The sequence below is a fragment of the Elephas maximus genome, chromosome 7 (assembly GCF_024166365.1).
Source record: "Elephas maximus indicus isolate mEleMax1 chromosome 7, mEleMax1 primary haplotype, whole genome shotgun sequence".
Classification (NCBI taxonomy): domain Eukaryota; kingdom Metazoa; phylum Chordata; class Mammalia; order Proboscidea; family Elephantidae; genus Elephas; species Elephas maximus.
The window spans coordinates 85,631,526-85,655,241 of NC_064825.1; the positions used below are offsets into that span (position 1 = coordinate 85,631,526).

The following is a 23,716-nucleotide window of genomic DNA, read 5'->3' on the forward strand; positions in this document are numbered from 1 at the left end:
CACTAGGGCATACAAATCCAAAAGCAAAATGATCAACCCGAGGCAAAGAAAATGAAACAGAACATTCTCATTTAATTGAGTGTAACAAAGTGTACTAAATAAACTTGGTAAAGAAATGCAAATCTGACTCTTCAAGCATACAGTTTTAATTATTTAAGGGGTTTGTAGCAGAGTTAAGGACGCTTTAGCTATATTAACTCTCCACTGACAGTTTCCTGTAATTTCTCTGTCGGCATGTACACTTCTTTTGGATTATGGGTTTAAAAAAAAAAAGCAGTTATAAATGCAAAGAAAAGGTCACAAGAGATGCAAATATGCAATGCAAACATCAGAGTGTGAAACATTAAACAAGGAGCAATATTTCATATCACAACCCCACCCCTGATAGCTAAAACGCAGCAGGGAACATACTGAAATCTCAACCTGAGAGTCCCTGCGCTCGCTGCCTCTACAGCCTTTAATTCTCCTTTTTTGCCATTTATTTTTTAAAGAAATAATCTGTTCTAACTACGACAATTTTGAAGAGGGGAATAAAGACATCACCAAGAAACCTGGATAGTCTCACTTTCCGTTAGTGGCTAATCAATCCTTTCTTCTTTGTCAGGAAAGGAGGTAGAAGGGAGAAAAGAATGGAAGGAGGGAAGGAGGGAGAGACTTCGAACTGGTTATCACAACGGGTCTAATCGGAAACCCAAAAAGAAAGTCTAACTTCTGTATAAAATGAATGGATTTTTTTTTCTGCAAAGGTTAGGAATTAATAATGTTGTTACCACAGAGAAAACTCACTAATTTGCTGAGATTTCATCTGCACCTGGACACCTTCTTGATTCCATCCAATGCTCTTTTTTTTCACATAAAAATGTTTGGTGTCTTCCTTTCCATTACCGAGACTCTATTAAACTCAAGTTTCTGGCTCCGAGCATACCAGTATCTCCTGTCGTCTAAAAGTAGTTATCCCAGAAAATGAATGACAACTCCCTGCCACAGCAGACTGTCTCCCTCTAAAAGTGATAGGTAATATTCCCACACCAAGTGTTAGGATGGGACTGTGTGCATTCATATGTTACCAGGAGAGTATCCACCAACATCCGAAAGTAAATTCAATTCAACCACTGGACTTCTAAACATATAGATAGGTTCAACATCATATTTCACTTTATACATATATTAAGTATGTATACATATTTCTTTCCTTTTCAGCTTTCATCCTAATGGTAATGTACAGACATAGTCAATGTTTCCGCCATTCTATAATTCATTTAAGTTAGACACAGTTACTGCATCAAAACCCTTTGGGAGTCCATCCCAATCAATCAGAGGGGCATCTTTTTGCATTTATTAAACAGGAAGTAGGACAGATAGAAACTCCTCACTGTGAATAGGCCCCTAGTCTATGAATCTACCCAGTTTAGGGCAGTGAAACAGCACATGGCACACAATTTCCATCTTCGCTCCATATGGGGCATTAACTCTTCGAGACTATGGGAAACACCTGTCAATTTTTTTATCACACCAAACTTCTTACCACCTACCCATATCCTCCAGAGAAACATTTATGTGTCCAGCAGAATTCACAATTAAATAAAGGTCAAGGAAAGGTAAAATACAGGGGAGTGCAAAAATGTGTCTTCTATGCTTGGAGCTGAAGCAGACAGCACAACTAGCAGAGAAGCCTTGCCCATAGACATCACCAACTTGATGTGATCCATGAGAAACAGTCAGTAGACATTTGAGAGGTATACGGAGGACTGTGGCACAGTGGTTAAGAGCTCGGCTGTTAATCAAATGGTCAGGAATTCAAATCTACCAGCCGATACCTGGAAGCTCTATGGGGCAGTTCTACTCTGATCTATAGAGTCACTATGAGTCTGGCAATGGGTTTTTTTTTTTTTTTTTTTGGTATAGAGGATTGATTCAAGATGGGAGTTGGGGAAAAAAATAGGTACACAGGCACAAATGCAGGATTTACACAGATCACCTAACCTGGAAGCACTGATGTCCTTTGCTACTCATAGGACTAAGTACAAGGCTAGAGATGGTTTCAGAAGACAGTACAGCATGTCAGAGCCACTCTTCAGGAAACATGACAAATATCACCTGGGGTCCGAGGAAGGGGGATATTTCAACCGAAGGGCATTCAGAGTTGAAAATAAGATATCAGGTACAGTAGTCAAGTTACAGCGGATGTAATTAAAGTTGAGACAACCCTAAGGAAATTACTATTCCCCACACTGGGCACTTGATAAACACCTCAAAAAAAAAAAAGGTCAAGGCAGCCAGATATTTTCATTGTAAACGCATGTCTAAGGGAGGCCCTGACTGCTAGTGGAACAGCCACCTGTTCACATTGTGTGAAGACCCCCACACTACTTTTTCCCCTTTAGTCAACAACTTCATCGCTTACTGTTGTGCTGTTGAATTCTCAAGGCATCATGTCAAATATCCTAGCAAGTGAGTATCTTACCAAGGCAATCTAACCCCCACAGCTAGATTCAAATACCAGAGTGAGATTTGTAAGTACGCTTGAGTGCACCCAAGGGAAAACAGGATGACATGGGAAGATGAGAAGAAAACACAGCATCATAAAATCCCAGGGCTGGACAAAACCTGAGGGGGCATTGTTCATTGCTTTATATTATGCTTGAATCCCCTCTACCCTTCCGCTGCCTAGCTGACATAAATTTTCATTCCAAAGTTTTCAGAGCAGGGGAGCTCTACACTACCCTCCCTCCCCAGGGCAGCCCATCCTGCTTGTTGATAGCTCTACTTGTTAGAAAGTTTGTGATCAAGGTTCTGCACCTCTGAGAAAGCTGGACATGGTTCAAAGATACTTGGCCTGGAGCCTGAAATACAATCTTAGCTGAGTCATTCACTTTCGGCAAGTTACTTAATTCATTTGAGTTTCATTTTTTTCTCATATGTAAAATGGAAATGTTTTTGTTAGTTGTTGTCGTTGAGTCAGCACCAACTCATGGTAATCCCACATACAACAGAATGAAACATTGCCCTGTCCTGTGCCATCTTCACAGTCACTGGTGTGCTCAAGTCCACTGTCACAGAAACTGTATATTTTCAGTGTCTTCCAATCTAGGGGGCTCATCTTGTAGCACTATATCAGACAATATTCTATTTTGACCCATAGGGTTTTCATGGGCTAATTTTCTAAAGTAGATCACCAGGCCGTTCTTCCTAGCCTTAGTCTGGAAGCTCTGTTGCAACCTGTTCACCATGAATGTCCCTGCTGGTATCTGAAGTGCCAGTGGTACAGCTTCTGGCATCATAGCAACATGCACACCACCACAAACAGGAAATGGGAATAATAATGCCTAATGTGCTACGGTGTTACAAGGGCATAAGCTATCGAGTACTAAGCCTACGATGGAGTGTATGCCCAGAAAGTAGAGAAGTAGAGCAATGTAAGGGTAAAACATGCTTAGCCTCTACAGCCAAAATGCCTGGCTCTGAATCCCAGCTCCACCTTTATTAACAGTGTAGCACCAAGAAAGCAGCTTAAGCCCCTGTGCCTTGGTTCCCTTATCGGTAAAATTAATACTAAAAATAATTCTGATTTCATAGGATTGTTGTGATGGTGAAAAGGGATAATGTATTCAATGCATTTAGAAGAGTGTCTGACACACAGTAAGCACTCAATAAATGTTAACTAGTAGTAGTAGTCGTATCATTTAGTTTATCTGAGCCTACGCCTCCCCTTCTGTTACAAGGGGATAATAACAGCTACCTCCCAGGGAATTTGTGAGAATGAAAGGAGATCACGTTCAGAACAACACCCAGTACAGTACTGGGCAGGTAGTCCAAGTCAATAAATACTTTTATTTCCTTTCTGGCACTTCCTTCTTACTCCTAGCTCTGCACTCTGAAATAACAGAGAGTAAGAATCCAGTCCCTTTCCATTTGACAGTTTTTCAAATATTTGAAGACATTTCTTATAATCCCTTGAAATCTTCTCTAGTTGAAACAGCCACAGCTCCTTCAACTTTTCCTTCTGTGACATAAATTCAAGTCCCTTCAGGATCTTGGTGATCTCCTCCTAGACACAATCCAAATGCTCAGAACCCCTCCACATACAGTGTCTGGACTCATGGTCCATGTGAACTCATGGACTGATGCTGTTTATCAAAGACAAATGACAGCACAGGCTATGGAGACGACAATGCTGAACACACCGGTGGGCTTTCCAAAAGAGCCCAAGCATCATCTTAAAATGTTTTCTAATTAGGTCTCCAAGTTTTGTGCCTAGCTTTCAATCATGTCCTTGAAGACTGACTGCAAAATGCTTACGTATCTCATTGACTAGTCAAATAAATACACCATTTTCACCTATTCATTCATGATACTTTAGGGATTTTTTTTTTTAAAACCCATAAAAATAATATAACATTAATGCTTCCACTGTAGAGTCCTCTTCTGGCTGTATTTGTTATCTTTTTCCAGTAATGAATTCATACAGTTTTGCAAACCCCATCCATAGATCTTTAGGAAACCTGTTATCCTGTAGTTTGCTATGACATGAACGTCTTCCTAGACCACGTGTGCAGTAAAAGCCTAATGTACACAGCTAACCTATAATTCAGTATGAGAATGGACTACTGCCTTTACAAAGCGTTCTAACAGGATTTCAATGTGTTTACCATCCCCTATTCCACTACAAAATCGTGATGGTGTACTTATGCACTATAGCTCTAAAAAGTTTTTCAATGTGACATTGATGCATTCGTTTTAACTCAGAAAATTGAGAGAGGCTGAAAGCCAAAACTGTATTTGTGATGTTAGGCCACCCGCCCTAGACATGTTGCTGAGTGCCACCGAGTCGATTCCAACTCATAGCAACTCTACAGGACAGAGTAGAACTGCTCCCTACGGTTTCCTAGGCTGAAATCTTTACAGGAGCAGATCGACAGGCCTCTTCTCCCACAGATCGGCTGCTGGGTTGGAACTGCCAACTTTGGGTTAGCAGCTGAGCACTTATCAGTTGCGCCACCAGGGCTCTTTGCTGTCATTGACACTGCTTGATAAAGACGAAGGCAAAACCTGCCCCTGAACAAAATTTTTATATTGGGAAATGACTTTAAAGATTACGTAATCCAGTGTTTCACGTCTTGTGCTATCACCTAAATGGCTTTTATCTTACTTACTTATACTGTTATTTACTTAATTTTTGTTAAGTGTCTTACAATTTTTATGCAGGTTTTTACAGTTTCTCAGAGCAATATCATTTATGAATTCATGAACTGGATATGCTGGTTTTATGTTTCAGCTAGACATTAAAATAAATACACTACTATTAAATTTCATTTACGGTCCATCCACACAAAAGCCTCTTGTCTAACATCACTGATACATATCCCACATTTTAGAAAACACCGATCAGGTTTAAAATGACCCATTTTCCCATGAGGAATCTGAATCACAACTTGAAGTCAGGTTTCCTAACTTCCAGTTCACTTCCCTTTCCACTATACTGTTTTCTTTTCACTCACTTAATTTTGGAAGCTAAACTATGCCTGCACTTGGAGAAGAGTGAAAAAAAAAAAAAAGATAAAAATTTAAAAATGCCAGTAAATCAACTGCCTGAACTTTAGTAGCCAACAATATGTAGGGAGACTGCTCAAAATTATTGGAGTTCACTGTCAAAAGTATCCAAGTTTCAGTGTCCCCTTTACTGACCCACCAATTCTGATGTAAGTTATCCAGCTGAACAAAGTCTCTTAAAACCTCAGAAAATCGCGTATTTAGTTCATTGGGGAGTGAACAATTTAAAAGTTTGATTTTTAGATCTTGATAAATATATAAAAGAGCTCCTCATTCTCAGGGACATCGAGTCACACTGCAAGCGGACTGTGTTTCCAAATACAGGTCTCTTTAGAGGGACTACGTTGTTGACAGATAAGCTTCATCACAAAGACAACAGAGCACAGTAAAAACGGCTCTGGTGTGGAGTCCAGGGACTTCTGATCTTGTGCTTCATCTGTCATCAATTGTGTGTGACCCTGGGCAAGTCATTTTCCCTCCTGAGCCCTCTGTTCCTCGGGCGTGAAAGGAGGGGCAGGACCAAATGAGCCCCGAGGTCTCATGATGAGCTACGTGGCTTATATGCCACTATTAATTTGTGAAAGACTCTGGAAGCAATTCAGTCCCTTTACAACACGTTCTTCCTCTTTGCAATGTTGTTTTCTGCTTTTCCAGACAGTGCAAAGGTAAACAGAGCCCAGAACCAACCAAATATAATCAGAATTAGTGAAACTTTATATATAAAGAGAACTGAAGCTGCAAAGTAGGACTATAGACAGAACTTCCAGGTATATCTACTGGAAAACAAAACAAACAAGTCAGAGTATCAGTTACCATAGCAAAACAAAGATGATACGACTGATTTAACTACAGTGCTTCAGGAATGGGGCTGTTCTCATTTTCCTAAAACTGTGATCTAGTGGAATCTCCTAGCTGAGCGTTTATGCCCCAGCACAGTAACAGTCCTGAAACACAGTAAGAAAGCATAACAGAACCAGATGTATAAATATATTCACATTGGTACCAAGGGCACTGCCTTCCTTTAACTGCTGAACTGCTGTATCACCACTGTTCTATCACCAACTAATTACAGTGAACAAAGCCCACCGCACGGAGTGTGTCTTGTCTATTTTTTCCTAGTACAAAAGTACAGTGCTGACATTCAATGAATATTAAGTGGCAACAATTTAATTCTTCGCGCGCTGCATGCAATATGAATTCACGGTCCCTCTACTAGCTCCATTTGTGGTGCGTAGGGCCAATAAGGTCAGCTACTGTGTGAGCCACTGAAGCTTCTCAGATGGCATATTGCTGAATCATAAACATCCCACTGGAGATGTACTGCCTAGGGTTAAGTGTTTTCCTCACTTCTAGCATAACAACCAGGCTAATCAGTTTGCAGTTCTGGGTGTTGGCCTTGCATGTGAGAAAAGATGGCATATGACATGGTGCTGAGTGCCTGCTATTCCGGACAATCAGTCTAGCAGTCAGTCAACAACCATTTCTTAAACACCCACCTATGTCCCAGGTACCATGCTAGGTGACGGGAAGATCAAGAAGAAAGCAACACAGGAGGTCCCCTCAAAGATTCTGCAGTTGACCTGCCAATTCATTCTTCAACAGGTGTTCACTGACATGTCTGGTATTTGCTCAGCCATTGAGTCATTTCACAAGCGTTGATCAAATACCTTCTATGGGCCATGTACTGTGCTAAGTGCTGGGGGGACAGCTGTTGTAAACTAGTCTGAAATCGTCCCTGTGATATATAAGCAGATGATTTATGGAACCACGTGCAAAGTGTTATAACCAAGGGTGTGTGAGGTGCTGTGAAAGTTCTGAGGAAAAATGTCTGGCACCGCCTGTGGGCTAGGAAGACTGACAGGAGATGTTACAGTGGGTACAGCACATAGGCAGTATGTCAATGACAAATACCTGGGACAAAAGATTAGCACTCTTAGGAGCTCAGGGAAAGGAAGTACAGAGAGGTCTGAAGCAGGGGCTTGACTTGGGATTGAAGCAGGCACACAAAACCAAACCCGTGCAGTCAAGTCAATTCCAACTCATGGTGACCCTACAGGACAGAGTAGAACTATCTCATAGAATTTACAAAGCTGTAAATCTTTATGGAAGCAGACTGTCATCTTTCTCCTGTGGGGCAGCAGGTGGATTCGAACCACCAACCTTTCAGTTAGCAGCCGAGCGCTAAACCACAGCACCACCTGGGCTCCTTGAAGTAGACCTAAAACCAGACATCCCCCTGCCCCCCCCCCAAAAAAAAAGTTGCCAACAAGTCGATTTCTCATATCAACCCTATAGGACAGAGTCAACCGCCCCACAGAACTTCCAAGGAGCGTCCGATGGATTCAAACTGCCGACCTTTTGGCTAGCAGCCTTAGTTTTTAACCACTGCCACCACTGTTTCCAAAACTAGACACAGGGCATGGAAAATCCAGAGGCAAAAAAGAAGGGCTATCCAGGCGACCGCAAGGGCAGTGTGGAAGCACTCAGCATGTTTAGAGACTTGTGAGTAAATCCCCCAGACAGTGAGCAGTGGAAGGGTTTGAAAGGCTGGTGGGGGCAGGGGCCTGACAACAGAAGAGTCAGGCCAGTGGGGCCTGAACCACCCTGGAGGTCACAGGAAACACTCCCCTCCTCCAATCCATCAAGAGTGGTGGAGGGCCACAATGAAAGCCCAGTTTTAGGAAAACTGATGTGTGGTTTTGTACAGGATGTGATAGTGGTTGGCAACCAGGGGGGAGGCGAGCACTGGAGGAAAGGAGGTTAGCTCGAAATTGACTGCAAAAACCTAAGCATCTGCTGATAAAGCCACGGCTAGGTGAAATGAGAACAGAAAGGAGAGGATCTAAAGAAGAGGCAGTAGAAACCTGATGACACTGTAAACAGAAACCATCATAATTACACTGTAAATGAGGACTAAGGAAGGAGTCAAAGGTGAGCTACAACATCCTACGGGACAAAGTCTCCTGTAGCTGGGTCTTGTCCCATTTTTATCACTGATCTGCATACGGACATAGATTTTTGGGGCTGAAAATGATAATATTGATGATAAGAAACAGCAGCTTCTATTTAGAAGGCAGGTACTGTGCAATACACTTTACAGGGATTATTTTCATTTAATCCTTATAGCAGATAAAAAAAACAGGCCCTGTCATTTTCTCATTTACAAATGAGGGAACTGAGATTTAGGAAGATTTCATTTGGCAGAGTCACAGGGCTAGGAGGTGGCCTTGTCCCAGTCTGACTGCTTTGCCGCTGCTTTTGTCTGTCATCCCTCAGCTATACAGCCTCCTCTTACACAACACAACACACACAGATCCAAGAGTGAGCTCTGTTCTAAAATAGAGAACACTGCTTTTAAAACAATGTGAAGAGCCAAATGTGGGTCATTTTCAAACACTAAAAAACCAGTTTCCATTCAGTCGATTCCAACTCATGGGGACCCCATGTATGTAAGCAGAGAACTGTGCCTCATAGGGTTTGCAATGGTTGATTTTTTGGAAGTAGATTGTCAGGCCTTTCTTCCTAGATGCCTCTGGATGAACTTAAACCACCGACCTTTCATTTAGCAGCCCAGGGTATTAACTGTTTGTACCACCCAGGGATTCCTTTCAAACACTGGCCCACCTGAAAACATGTCTTCATTTGAGCCTGAGGGCCATCAAAAACAAAGATTTACCAGAAGAACTAGATGGTGCCAGGCTACCACCAATGACTGCCCTGACAGTTAACACAACAGAGAGTCCCTGACTGTGCAAGAGAAAAGTGGGTGCAGAATCAAATTCTAGTAAACAGACCAGACTTAATGGTCTGAGTGAGCCTGGAGGGACCCCAGAAGACATGCCCAGCAGGCTCTCTGTTAGCCCAAAACTAAAACCATTCCTGAAGCCAACTCTTCAAAGATTAGACTGGACTATAAGACATAAATGGTACTTGTGAAGAGTGTGCTTCTTAGCTCAAGTAGATACATGAGATTAAATGGGTAGCTCTTGTCCCGAGGCAAGATGAGAAGGCAGAAAGGGACAGTAGCTGGTTGAATGGACATGGGAAATACAGCATAGAAAGGTGGAGTGTGCTGTCACATTATAGGGAGAGCAACTAGGGCCGCATAACAATGTGTGTATAAATTTTTGTATGAGAAACTAACTTGAACTGTAAATTTTCACTTAAAGCACAATTAAAAAAAAAAAAGTAAGGATTTAATTTTTTAAATGGTGGGGCACCCACAAGAACTGCTGGCTCTTGTGATTAAACGAGATTTTTTTTGTATTAAAAGTACCCAAACGGAAACTAATTCTACTGTCTTTCTCTACCTTTCCAATTCATCAAAGCAAAGTTTTCCAAGGCTTAATGTCTCACAAGTATTTGTTAATGGGCTTCATTGTGTACTTAATCCTGCTTATCAGAAGTGCAGGTAACTTTATACTTGCATGGCTAATGGGCCTTCTTTAAAGTGTGTGGCCATTTTGGTTGGGTTTTAATGGTCTGTAATTCCAACTTTGGATTGAGTTGACAGACTTACTTTCAAAAAATTAGTCATGCCATAGCCCCCCCCCAAAAAAATTAGCTACAGATAGGGCATTATTAAATACACTCTAAGACAAATGCTTATATATATGAAAGCTTATAGTGCCAACATTTAACAAGCTTTCAAAATTAATCCCATACAATAGTTTGTGGACTCAACATTTAATTACTCTGGAAACTGGTGACAATAAAGAGAATTATTTCACCCTACATTTTATTCCTCTTTTGAAATATCTAGTCCACTATTCATCCATAAAAATTATATACTTCCCACACAACAGAAGAATCAATGAAGGACTATTTTCTGCCTTCTCTGGGAATAAATACTATTTTTTATGAGAAAGATGTTTACGTGTGTTTTATTGACTATGCAAAGGGTTTTGACTGTGTGGATCATAACAAATCATGGATAACATTAAGAAGAATGGGAATTCCAGAACACTAAATTGTGCTCATGAGGAACCTGTGCATAGATCAAAAGGCAGTTGTTCAGACAGAACGAGGGGATGCTGTATGGTTAAAAGTCAGGAAAGGTATGTGTTAGGACTGTATCGTTTCATCATACCTATTTAATCTGTATGCTGAGCAAATAATCTGATAAACTGGACTACATGAAGAATGGGATTGGAGAAAGACTCATTAACAACCTGCCTCACGCGGATGACACAACCTTGCTTGCTGAAAGTGAAGATGATTTGAAGCGCTTACTAATGAGATCTAAGATTACAGCCTTCAGTGTGGATTACACCTCAGCATAAGAAAACAAAAATCCTCACAACTGGACCAATAAACAACATCATGATTAATGGAAAAAATAATGAAGTTGTAAAGGATTTCATTTTACTTGGATCTACAATCAACACCCATGGAAGCAGCAATCAAGAAATCAAATGACAAGTTGCATTTGGCAAAGCTGCTACAAAAGAACCTCTTTAAAGGGTTAAAAAGTAAAGATGTCGCCTTGCAGGCTAAGGTGTGCCATGGTGTTTTCAATCACATCATACGCATGCGAAAGCTGGACGATAAATTAGGAAGACCAAAGAAGAATTGATTCCTTTCAAATGTGGTGTTGGTGAAGAATACTGACTATACCACAGACTGCCGAAAGAACGAACAAATCTGTCTTGGAGGAAGTACAGCCAGAATGCTCCTGAGAAGCAAGGATGGCAAGACTACGTTTCACATACTTTGAACGTGTTATCAGGAGGGATCAAACCCTGAAGAAGGACATCATGCTTGCTAAACTAGAGGATTAGAGAAAAAGAAGAAGACTCTCAATGAGATTGATGGACACAGTAGCTGCAACAATGGACTAAAGCATATCGACAGTAATGAAGATGGTACAGGACAAGGCAGTGCTTCATTCTATTGTATACAGGGCCACGATGAGTCAAACCAACTCGACAGCACCTAGCAACACTGAAAGCAAAGATGTCACTTTGAGGACTAAGGTGTGCCTGACTCAAGCCATGGTATTTTCAATCACCTCATATGCATGTGAAAACTGGACAACGAATAAGGAAAACTGAAGAACTGATGCATTTGAATTATGGTGTTGGTGAAGAATGGTGCAGTAGTGAAGAGCTCGGGCTGCTAACCAACAGGTCAGCAGTTTGAATCCACCAGCTGTTCCTTAGAAACTCTATGGGGCAGTTCTACTCTGTCCTATAGGGTCACTATGAGTTAAAATCAACTCGACAGCATCTAGCAACAACAACCGTGATACAGTATTTCATAGTTTACATTTTCCCATGCTTATCACAGAGTTGGTGTATCCAAGTCTGGGATACACCCATGATCATTCAGTTAGTAGGTGGTTGAGATGACAATCAAATCTAGATCTGACTGCAATTCCAGCATATATGGACAGGGAACTGCCAGAAATTTAAGTTGGGTTCAGAAGAGGATATGGAAGAAGGTATATAATTGCTAATGTCAGATGAATCTTGGCCAAAAGCAGAGAATACCAGAAAGGTGTTTATCTGTGGTTTATTAACTATGCAAAGGCATTTGAATGTGTGGATCGTAAGAAATTATAAATAACATTATGAAGAACAAGAATTCCAGAACACTTAATTGTCCTCTTGCTGAACCTGAACACAGACCAAAAAGAAGCAGTCGTTGGAACAGAAAAAGGGGATACCGCATGGTTTAAAATTGAAAATGTGTGCAGCAGTGTTGTATTTTTTCACCTTATTTATTCAATCTATATGCTGAACAAATAATCTGAGAACCTGGGCTATATGAAGAAAAATGTGGAATCAGAATTGGAGGAAGACTCATTAACAACATGAATATGCAAATAACACAAGCTTGCTTGGTGAAAGTGAAGGCAGTTTGAAGCATTTACTGATGAAGATAAAAGGCTACAGCCTTTAGTAAGGATTACACCTGACCTTGAAGAAAACAAAAATCCTCACAACTAGACCCACAAACAACATCCTGATAAACGGTGAAGAAACTGAAGTTGCCAAAGATTTCATTCTACTTGGAACAACAATCAATGTCCATAGATACTGGAGTCAAGAAATCAAATGACATATTACATTGGGCAAATCTGTGGCAAAGATCTCTTTAAAATCTTAAAAAGCAAAGATGTCACTTTGCCATGGTATTTTCAACTGCCTCATATGCATGCAAAAGCTGGACAATTAAAAAGGAAGAGGAAGAATTGGCATATTCAAATTGTGGTACTGACGAAGAGTACTGACTCTATCACTGACTGCCAGAAGAATGAACGAATCTGTCTTGGAGGAAGTACAGCCAGAATGCCCTGTAGAAGCCTGAATGGTGACACTCTGTCTTGCTTACTTTGGACAACATGTCATCAGGAGGAACCAAATGCTGAAGAAAGACATCATAGTTGGTAAAAGAGGGTCAGTGAAAAAGAGGGAGACCCTCAATGAGAAGGACTGACACAGTGGCTGCAACAATGAGCTGAAACATAGCAAAGATTGTGAAGATGCAGCAGGACAGGAAAACATTTTGTTCTGTTATACAAGGGTTTGCTATGCATTGGAGCCAACTCAACGGCACCTAACGACAATTTATTTTCAATGAAACAAAGGAAATATCCTCTACCATGTTGCGACTTCTGGTTCACGCTGGTCAAACTCTGCCCAAGTTTCTCTGTTGAGTGAGACCGGCAAGGTCCACCAACAAGTTTGACCAGAAATTCATCCTCTTGCCCAAGCTTTTGAATTAGTCATTTTATTCATTTAGTCTTAAAGTCAGCCAACTACAACCTACAGGCCAAATCTAGCCCAGTGCCTGGTTTTGTAAATAAAGTTTTACTGGGACACAGCTAAGCTCATGTGTTTACATTATTGTCTGTGGCTGCTTTTGAGCTACAACAGCAGAACTTCACAGTTTCAACAGGCACCATATGGCTTACAAAGCCTAAAATATTTACTACCTGCATCTTTACAGGAAAAGTTTGTCCACCTCTGATTTTTTCCCTCAACAAACATTTACGAAAAAAAAAAAAAAAACCCAACTATATGTTAGATACTTTGATAGCTATTACTACTAATATGGAGAAACACTGGTGGCACAGTGGTTAAGAGCTAAGGCCACTAACCAAAAGGTCTGCAGTTCGAATTTACCAGGTGCTCCTTGGAAACGCTATGGGACAGTTCTACTTTGTCCAATAGGGTCGCTATGAGTCTGAATCATAATAACTCTTATGTTATTTCCATTAATATTCTAAGATCTCTGTGATGCGTATGTGTGCATGCGTGCACGCTCGCACGTATTCTCCAATTTTACTTCAGATCACACGATAAACTCAGGAGTTTGGGTTTGGCTGCAGACGATTCTAAACCACGAGCCCATGCTCTTTGCTATGCAATAGTGCTTCTCAAAGGTATAGGGAAAGATTCAAGACTTTGGAATGAGTATCCTTTCAATGGACTGCTGGAGCCTCCAGGGATTATCCGATCCCAGAGGGATATTTTGCAGCTTGTTAAACTGTAGATAACTGAAAGCAAGGCAAATAATTCCTCTCCATAGATGCAAATAAATTCTGCTCAGGGGGACTTCAACTGGCTACTCCTATCCATCCTGCTTCCCCATGCCAGTCTGACACCCATGAGTAAATTCATTTCAACATTCTTTTCTTTCACTAAATTTGTAGATCTTTGGCCTTGTATAAACCTGTTACCACAACTTTCTTGGTTTTCTCATTAATTAATGAGTTGAATAAAATTTTTCATACCTGTTCATTTTAGCTTTGGAGGGCATGCATGGCTTACTATAATACATGTGACAATGAATTATATATACCTAAAAAAAAGAAAAAAATTTTCTTTTTTTTTTATATATACCTAGGTATGTACAAAGAAAGGGAGAGAGAAAAAAAGGGAAGAATGTGGTCTAGGGGATTAACAAAACCTGGGTTTAAAACATGATCCTGCTGCTGCCTAGCTGTGAGGCCCTGGACAAGTTTACTAAACCTCTCTAAGCCTTAGTAACCTCCTCTGTAAAATGGGGCTATCAACAGTACCTGGCTCATAGTTCATGGAGACACCATAGAGTTGATTCTAATATTGAATAAACCACTGCTTCTAAAATGTTAGTCGTCATTTTTGAGATTAGTCTCTCAGGAATACTGATGAAAGGAATTAGTTTTATGTGAGGATATAGATGTCTTCCAAAAGAGTATATTTTACCTGGACCTTGTTTTTGTTGTTAGGGGCCGTTGAGTTGATTCCAACTCATAGTGACCCTATGTACCTCAGAACGAAACACTGCGGGGTCCTGTGCCATCCTCACAATTGCTGCCATGCTTGAGGCTGTTGTTGCTGCCACTGTGTCAATCCATCTCCTTGAGGGTCTTCCTCTTTTTCCCTCACCCTCTACTTTACCAAGCATGATGTCCTTCTCCAGGGACGGATCCCTCCTGACAACATGTCCAAAGTATGTAAGACATAGTCTTGCCATCGTTGCTTCCAAGGAACATTCTGGTTGTACTTCTCCCAAGACAGACTTTGACAGTCAATGGTATATTCAAAATTCTTTGTCAACACCACAATTCAAAGGCATCAATTCTTCTTTGGTCTTCCTTATTCATTTTCCAGCTTTTGCATGTGTATGATGCGATTGAAAATAGCATGGCTTGGGTCAGGTGTGCCTTAGTCTACAAGGTGGCATCTTTGCCTTTCAACACTTTAAAGAGGTCCTTTATAGCAGATTTGCCCAATGCAATGCATCGTTTGATTTCTTGACTGCTGCTTCTATGGGTGTTGACTGTGGAACCATGTAAAATGAAATCCTTGACAACTTCAACCTTTTCCCCGTTTATCATGATGTTGCTTATTGGCCCCCTTGTGAGGATTTTTGTTTTATGTTAAGGCATAATTCATACTGAACACTGTGGTCTTTGATCTTCATCAGTAAGTGCTTTAAGTCCTCTTCACTTTCAGCAACCAAGGTTGTGTCATCTGCGTGTTGCAGGTTGTTAATGAGACTTCCTCTAATCCTGATGCCCTGTTCTTCTTCATATAGTCCAGTTCTTGGATTATCTGCTCAGCACACAGACTGAATAAGTATGGTGAAAAGATACAGTCCTGATGCACACCTTTCCTGACTTTAAACCACACAGTATCCTCTTATTCTGTTCTAACAACTGTCTCTTATTTACGTACAGGTTCCTCATGATCACAGTTAAGTCTTCTGGAATTCCCACTCTTCTCAATGTTATCCATAATTTGTTATGATCCATACAGTCAAATGCCTTTGCATAGTAAATAAAACACAGGCAGACATCTTCCTAATATTCTCTGCTTTCAGACAGGATCCATCTGACATCAGCAATGATATCCCTGGTTTCACTCCTCTTCTGAATCCAAACTGAATTTCTGGCAGTTCCCTGTCGATACATTACTGCAGCCGCTGTTGAATGATCTTCAGCAAAATTTTACTTGCCTGTGATATTAATAATATTGTTCTATAATTTCTGCATTCGATTGGATCAAGTTTCTTGGCAACAGGCATAAATATGGATCTCTTTCACTCAGTTGGCCAGGTAGTTGTCTTCCAAATTTGTTTGCATAGATGAGTGAGCTTGTCAAGCACTGCAACCATTTGTTGAAGTATCTCAATTGATATTTCATCAATTCCTGGAGTCTTGTTTTTCACCCATGCCTTCAGTGCAGCTTGGACTTCTTCCTTCAGTATCCTTCAGTACCATCAGTTCCTGATCATATGCTACCTCTTGAAATAGTTGAATGTCGACCAATTCTTTTTGGTATAACGACTCTGTGTGTTTCTTCCATCTTCTTTTGATGCTTCCTGCATCATTTAATATTTTCCCCATAGAATCCTTTACTATTGCAACTCGAGGCTTGAATTTTTTCTTCAGTTTTTCCAGCTTGAGAAATGCCAAGCGTGTTCTTCCCTTTTGGTTTTCTATCTCCAGCTCTTTGCACATATCATTATAATACTTTACCTTGACATCCTTTGAAATCTTCTGTTCAGTTCTTTTACCTCATCATTTCTTCCTTTTGCTTTAGCTGCTGGATGTTCAAGAACAAGTTTCAGAGTCTCTTCTGACATCCATTTTGATCTGTTCTTCCTTTCCTGTCTCTTTAATGACCTCTTGCTTTCTTCACTTATGATGTCCTTCACATCATTCCACAACTCATCTGGTCTTCAGTCATTAGTATTCAACACGTTGAATCTATTCTTGAGATGGTTTCTAAATTCAGGTGGGATATACTCAAGGTCATACTTTGGCTCTCATAGACTTGTTCTAATTTTCTTCAGTTTCAACTTGTACTTGCATATGAGCAATTGATGGTCTATTCTGCAGCCAGCCCCTGGCCTTGCTCTGACTAATGATATTGAGCTTTTCCATCGTTTCCTTCCACAGATGTAGTCAGTTTGATTTCTGTGTATTCCATCTGGTGAGGTCCATGTGTATAGTCGCCATTTATGTTGGTGAAAAAAGGTATTTGCAATGAAGAAGTTGTTGGTCTTACAAAATTCTAGTATGCAATCTTTGGTATTGTTTCTATCACCAAGGCCATATTTTCCAAATACTGATCCTCTTTGTTTCCAACTTTCGCATTCCAATCATAAGTAATTATCAATGCATCCTGATTGCATGTTCTATCAATTTCAGACTGCAGAAGTTGGTAAAAATCTTCAATTTTCTTCATCTTTGGCTTTAGTGGTTGGTGCGTAAATTTAATAGTTGTATTCACTGGTCTTTCTTGTAGGCGTATGAATATTATCCTATCACTGACAGCCTTGTACTTCAGGATAGATCTTGAAATGTTCTTTTGGATGGATGCAATGCCATTCCTCTTCAAGTTGTCATTCCCAGCATAGTAGACATATCACTGTCTGATTCCAAATGACCAACCCCAGTCCATTTCAGCTCACTAATGCCTAGGATATCAGTGTTTATGCGTTCCATTTCGTTTTTGACTATTTTCAATTTTCTTGGATTCATACTCTGTACATTCCATGTTCTGATTATTAATGGATATTTGCAGCTGTTTCTTCTCATTTTGAATTGTACCACATCAGCAAATCAAAGTCTCAAAAGCTTGACTCCATCCACATCATTAAGGTCAACTCTACTTTGAGGAGACAGCTCTTCCTCTGTCGTATTTTGAGTGCTCATCTTCCGGCACTATATCAGGAAATGTTTTGCTGGTATTCATAAGGTTTTCACTGGTTAATTCTTTTTAGAAGTAAACTGCTGGTCCTTCTTCCTAGTTTGTCTTAGTCTGGAAGCTCAGCTGAATCCTGTCTACCATGGGTGACCCTGCTGTATCTGATTACCAGAGGCATAGCTTCCAGCAACACACAAGCCTCACAATACAACAAACTGACAGACACGTGGGGGCCTGGACCTTGAATGGTTCATTAATAGGAGTTTACCAAGCAGAGAACTAGGGTAATGCCATTCAGCATAAAAGGAACAGTATGGGAAAAAAGAGAGAGAGTTACGAAAAGGGCAAGGAAGTTGAGTCACTGTGTCAAATTTACAAAACGGTAATTCCCTAGCGGACAATGCATTTGTGTCATTCTACTTCATGGTTCTAGGATTGCTAATGCCAAATAAGAATGCATTTTTCAGATACCAATTTTCACAAACAATATCTGGTGGCACCATGTTTAAAGCACTTGGCTGCTAACCAAATCATAACTACTATCAAGACTACTTACCTGGTTCAGGCACCCATCACTACAAGTTGTTATTTTATTTCAAACTTTATAAAAACAATGAATGAGCCCGAGGTTGTTGTCGGTTAGGTGCTGTCAAGTTGGGTTCAACTCACAGGGACCTCATGTACAACAGAACAAAAAGCTGCCTGGTCCTGTGCCATCCTCACAATTGTTGCTGTTTGTGCCCATTGTTGCAGCCACTGTGTCAATCCATCTCTTTGAGGGTCTCACTCTCTTTCACTCACCTTCTACTTTACCAAGCATGATGTTCTTCTCTGGGGACTAGTCCCTCCTAATAACATGTCAAAGGTAAGTGAGACAAAGTCTCATCATCCTCCCTTCTAAAGAGCATTCTGGCTGTACTTCTTCCAAGACAGATTCGTTCATTCTTCTGGCAGTCCGTGGTGTAGTCAATGTTCTTTGCCAATACCATAATTCCAATGCATCAATTCTTCTTCAGTCCTCCTGATTCATTGTCCAGCTTCCACACACATACGAGGCAAGTGAAAATACCACAGCTTGGGTCAGGCGCACCTTAGTCTTCAAAGTGACACCTTCGCTTTTTAATATTTTAAAGAGGTCTTTTGCAGGAGATCTGCCCTACACAACTAGAGCCCAAGGTAGACCACATTTTATACAGACCAAACTTTATACAACTTGCTTTAACAGTTAATTTATGCTCAGTGAAAACACACACACACACCCCTATACACAAATGAAAATAACACACATTCAATTACATTGTGGTTCTTATCCTAGTTGGACTCACTTCTGACTGTGCCTGGTTATAAGTCATTTCTACATTCTCTTACCAGTCCCATGATGATTCATATGCACTCTACCCTGTGCTATTTCAAATCGGTCACTTTCCTGCATAAGGGAACTAAACCGCACAGAATTCTCAACTGTGTCAATATTTGCTACAAGTTTACTAAAAAGTCTTCATCAACCATATCTGCATAATTCAAATTCTTGGCTCCTTTTCACTTTGCTCACATCTATGCAAATGCTAGAATTGTAGTAAACTCACTCCCTTTCAGTGTGTGGTCTGCAAAACTGCCTATTTCAGGGACTTACTAAGACTCAGGAAATGTCAGCTATATATTTCTCTGAGAGCAATGATGGACAGAAGGTAAGACCACTCTGGCTTTTTGGCAGAAAAAGAACTTCCTCAAAAAGCTTTCTCCTTAAAGGCAAAACAAAAAAAACCTTACAGGTACTCCTTGTGCCCTCCTATCAGATATAGTCCCTCCCCCAGTCTCCAGAGGTTCCGCTGTGTGATTGTTTTAAGCTCCCTTCCCCATGAAGAGGTGAGCACGTGACCACTGCCATCCATAAAGGCTGAAGTGAGTGTACTTAGCTAAAGGGCATTGCAATAATTTTTCTCTTCCACGTGAGAAAGTTAGCCTTGAAAATTCCCTGGCTCATTGCCTGTTTTTAAATCATCTTTTAGGGAGGAGTGGCCAAGGGACCGTGCTAAGTTCGGACTAACACTCTTCTACCCCCACACCAATAGCTCTTTAAAAACAATAATAATAAAAAGATGGTAGCCCCTATGAAGCCTTCAGATTTGCTTTCAAGATTCAACATTTTAATAGGCAATGTTCCCAAATGCCCATTGTAGAAAAGCAGTCCTGGCTGATAGATCAAATTTGATTAGCATTGGGGCTGGCACGGTTCTGTGAGGATGTGAATTCTGTAGGAAGTCTGGGGTGAATGGCAGCCTGAGAAACAGTCAGTGAAAAGATTTCTAAGCCCCAACTACGAATCAGCCTCTGGTCCCAAAGAAATTATTGTGTCTTTCCCACCCCTGTTATAGCATATCACCATCCTGGGAAACATACTGAGAATCTTGAACCCATTTGTGTATGTGCAGAGGGATTAGAATATCATTTCCCTTTGTTTGCTCTGATTTATAAGTGTTTAGAAAAGGGGTTGGTAACTGCAGGGCACCAAGTTATTGATCTTTAAAACTATTTCCCTAGGCCGAGTGAGATGGTGATAATGGTGCTCTCTGGCCTTGTTATGGATTGCATGGGGTCTCCCCGCAAAACACATACTGAAGTCCTGGCCCCAGTACCTGTGCAGATACCGGAGTAGTTTTTTTGTCATGTTAATGACCATACCAGCGACGGGTAAGTCCTAAAACTAATAGCTTCTGAGTTATTAGAAAACAAGCAGACAAACAACAAACCCATTCCATCAAGTCAATTCTGACTCACAGCAACCCTATCGGACAGAGTAGAACTGCCCCATAGGGTTTCCAAGGAGTGGCTGGTGGACTCAAACTGTGGACCTTTTGGTTAGCAGCAGAGCTCTTAACCACTGTGCCACCAGGGCGAACAGAATACACAGGGAGACACACACACCAGGAAGACAGATGGCAAGGAATATCAAGGAATGCCAAGGGAGTCCCTGGACTACCGACACCCTGAAGTCTCACCCTGAATTCAGACTTTCAGCCTCCTGAACTGTGAGGAAATAAATTTTTCTTTAAAACCACCACTTGTGGTATGTCTATTAGGGCAGCACTAGGTAAAGTTAAGACGAGCCGGGTGCAAGTTAATAGGATTCCACACCCTGTCCCGCTCCAGTAAAATTGTTGATTAAACTGTTCTTTTAAAGGGCAATCACAAAAAAAAAAGTTAATAAAAAAAAGCAATAGTCACACACACACACACACACACACGAAAGCAATAATCCTTTAGAAGGACTGGACTCATCAGACATGTACTGATTGGTAAAATCATTTTATGTGTATGTTTTCATCTAGGGTCACAGCTGGGGAGGGAGTAGGTGCTTGCAGGGAAGGGAAGGGTGCCCAGGGGAGTTACTATAAGGCCCATCGCACCCATAAGACCCATAGCTAGGCAGTATTCCTCTCACAGCCCTGCAGAGAACAGTCTGTAAGAACAACCAGGAATTTTGAGGCCAACTTGCCAGAGTAACACTTTGCTCAGCGCGGGTAACAACTTAGGAAGCCAATCATTTTCATCAGCGTGTGGCCCGAAGAATATGGACAAGTTCACACATATTTACACTTGGTATTTCCACCCCTTGCACAGCTGAAGACATAGGCTCTTTCGTTCATCTTCTCACTCCCATGTGAAAGAGGGAATCTCAGCTCCATCTGTCAGGAGCTCCCTACTAACCAGAAGTCCGGCCCTCCCAGGGAAAGATGCAATAACCTCCTGCAAAGTCCGGTTCCGGGCTGGCCCTTTCTTGAGTCAAGGCCACAGATCAGGCAGATATGTGAATAGCACTGCTCCAGTTTCTGGGTTAAAGCTCTTTTCACAGAGGACTGAATATAACTCACTCAACTTGTTCTATGCAAACCTGATTCCTATGGGAAAGCCCTAATTATGACTTAAACACAAGAAAAGTTAACTACTTTGCCCTTTCTGACTGCCTACTGTTTCTTTCACCTTTATCTTTGGCATCTGTATAGCCCTTCAAACTAAAAAAACCTGCCTCCTACGTAATCTGATTTTATTCCCACCTTAAAGGCAGAAAGGACAGTGTTATGATTCCCATTGGAGTCCAGGACCCAGAAGGGTTGAGGACTTACTCATTGCCAGTGTTACAGCAGAACTGGATCCAACCTCCATGCTTCCCAACTCCCGGTAATAAAAATAATCACTACTTCAATGAACACTACTAACCAAGTGTCAGGCTCTGTGCCAACCACTTTATGAGCATTACCTCATCTATTCCTTGCAACAACCCTATCAAGTGGGTATTATTAAACCCACTTTACAGATGAGAAATACTGGGCTTAGGAGGTTAAATAATGATTTCCCAAGGTCGAAGGTGTCACACATCCTGAAGCCTCAATTACAAGGGGAGTCTATCTGACTCCAGGGCTTATTTGTTATTATATAGCCTCCCAGCCCGATATATTTTTTTTTTTCTGTCACAAATGCAGCACTAACTTGAAGAAATACATGTTTTCTCCCAGATTTGAGAATTTCAAATAAATTACTTTTAAATACCTGCCAATAAACCACTGAAACGCTAGCTCTGTCCAGTGCAGTACTGTCAAATAGAAAACATTCTAAAAGCTATGAAGTGTTATCTTTTGTCAAGTGTTCTTACTGGTCTAAATATCATTTGCTTCTATCCCTTAGTTCATTCAAAAGAAAAACAGACCATTTCGTATAAATTCCTACAAGAAATTTACTAGCATCCCCAAAGAGCTTTATGAGTGTAAGTTCTGGAGACGGACTGCCTGAATTCAAATCCCAAACGTACAAACAGGGCAACCGTGGGGTGTGGGCAAGTTATGTGGAATTGTGCCTTGGTTTCCTCACATTTAAGTTAGGGATAAAAATACCTTATAAGGATGTTACGAAGAAATAATAAGAATGCACAGAGCCCAGTGTAAATTACTAATAATTATTATAATCATTATTGTTTTGTTGTTATTTGTCTCTGCAAAATTTCTCAGGATTGCCTTAATTTCACTAGGTTGACAAAACCTGAATACCCTCCTTAATAAGTGTTCCAAATACGGCTCTCTTTATTGTTTTCATTTTTGTTGTCAGCTGATCCCCCACCCCTGACTCATGGTGACCCCACGCACTGCAGAACAAAACACTTCTAGTCCTGTGGTGGCAGAACAGACCATTGTGGCCTATAGGATTTTCACTAGCTGATGTTTGGAAGCAGCTCACCATGCCCTTCTTCCTAGTCTTCTTAGTCTATAAGCTCCACTGAAACCTATTCAGCATCATAGCAGCACAGATAGGTGGTGGCTACGCATCAGGTGCATTGTCTGGAAATCAGACCTTGGTCTTCTGCCTGTAAGTTTGAGAATTCTACCACTCAGCTACCCCTGCTCTCACAGGTATCTCACATAAAGATGATAATGCACCCTAAACCCTAACTGGGAAAGAATGTGCCAGTTTGTAACTTATAAATCAACCCCATCTCAATATTTTTCACTTGATATGTGGCAGATTAACCAGTAAGCAAGGTACGCTTCGGTTTACTTGTGTGTATTTACTAATCTATAGTGCACAATTTCACCTGTTTTTCACCACATTCTTGTGTGGTGAAAAACAGGTGAAATTGTGCACTAAACCCGTTGTCATCAAGTTGATTCCAACTCATAGCGACCCAACAGGACAGAGTAGAATAGCCCTATAGGGTTTCCATGGAGCACCTGGAGGAATCGAACTGCCGACCTTTGGTTTAGCAGCCGTAACTCTTAACCACTACGCCACCAGAGTTTCCAAAATTGTTCACTACAGATGAGTAAATACGCAGAGGGTAATCGGACCCTGCCTATACTATTAAAGCTCCCAAGTCTTCTATACCACCTCCGGACTTGTGTCAGATAGGTGTTATTTTACACAATGCAACGTGTTAATCTAGTCAGACAGGAGTTACCTGAAGAACCAGAATCATAAGACCCGCCCCCACCAAAAAAAACCAAAGCCATTGCCATCAGTTCTGACTCACA

The 23,716-nt window shown here is 40.9% G+C and overlaps 1 protein-coding gene across 7 annotated transcripts in view; it reads right to left on the reverse strand.

The window, feature by feature from the left end:
• The window catches only part of MPPED2 (metallophosphoesterase domain containing 2), a 199,608-nt gene that overhangs the window by 142,463 nt on the left and 33,429 nt on the right, over positions 1-23,716 (reverse strand). The window lies entirely within an intron of this gene.